Below are 1246 nucleotides of genomic sequence, written 5' to 3' on the forward strand. Positions count from 1 at the left end.
GTGAAGTCTCATAGGTATTTCCTGCACACGTGCGCACACATGCACACACACATACACACAGGCAACCATCCCACATTCTTACACATTTACTATTCTCCTTTTTATGCACCACTGGCACAGTTTTTTTGAGATATTCTGGTGATACTTATTCCCAGGGACAAAAAAAATAGAGAAACAGATGTTAAAAAAAATAACAAAAAGATAAATAATAATTGTCAGCCCTGAAATGTCTAAAATTAATGTTCCCCTGATGCCATGATAATCTAAACTAAAATCTCCCAAATTCTATCTCTAGCATATCATTTTTCCTCTATTCCTCTTAGCCTCATTATTATTTTCCTGAGTTTGCCCCTCTTTTAATCTTGGGGTTAAGTTCCTTAGTCCCTCTATATTCAATAAGTATATTGATATTACAGAGAGAATCTGTTATGCCTAATAGTGAAGTTCTTACATATCTGGGCCTGATGGGCCATTAATGAAGCAGAAGAATGGTAGTCAGTAAATATGCATAACATTATGATAAACCTGTTTCTAGTTCTGTCTTTTGCTAGTTATATATCCTTGGGCAAATTATTTAACTCTCTTAGTTCCAGTTTCCTCATCTGTAGAATGGAGAAAAATAATAATACCTTCTAAGTAGAGTTACTGTGAGAATTAAATAAATTAATGCATGTAAATCACTTCGCTCAATGCCTGACGCACACTTGATAAATCTAAACTTATTTTGTTATTATTACTTGTTTAATTAGATGTAATATATATTCTACAATTGGAATGATACAGTAAACAGTTAGCATAGCCCATGTGAAAAGATGACATGTAAATTTGTGAAAGCTTTCATATTTTAAATGAAATTAATTGAACAAAAGCTCAAAGACGAGATGCTAAATCTTGAGAGTAAAATAAAATATGGAGACTGGAGGGCCAATGAGACAAATTGAAAACCAAAATAACATGACTACAAATTTAATAAATAAATGAGAAAAACTGGAGACAGTAAACGTGGATAAAAGTCATTTCCATCAATAGGAAAAGCCTTTTTGTATCCTCAGGGAATGGAGAGAGAGACAGAGATAGAGACAGGCAGACAGAGATAGAATAGTTAAACTAATCAGAGAGAATATTTGGACACCAATCAAAAATGAACCAGTATTATGGATAATTGGCATCCCTAAAGAAAAGATATCTATAAATAAAACATAAAAGGCACACAGAGGTATAATACTGGGAAATTTAACTGAAATGA

At 32.7% G+C, this 1246-nt stretch overlaps 1 non-coding gene across 1 annotated transcript; it reads left to right on the top strand.

The window, feature by feature from the left end:
* The first annotated feature begins 741 nt into the window (after positions 1-741).
* Positions 742-847, top strand: LOC117310460 (U6 spliceosomal RNA). The gene has a single exon (XR_004524606.1). It is a non-coding gene; the product is annotated as a U6 spliceosomal RNA (small nuclear RNA).
* The last annotated feature ends 399 nt before the right edge of the window (positions 848-1246 follow it).

The sequence above is a fragment of the Tursiops truncatus genome, chromosome X (assembly GCF_011762595.2).
Source record: "Tursiops truncatus isolate mTurTru1 chromosome X, mTurTru1.mat.Y, whole genome shotgun sequence".
In the NCBI taxonomy this organism is placed as follows: Eukaryota; Metazoa; Chordata; class Mammalia; order Artiodactyla; family Delphinidae; genus Tursiops; species Tursiops truncatus.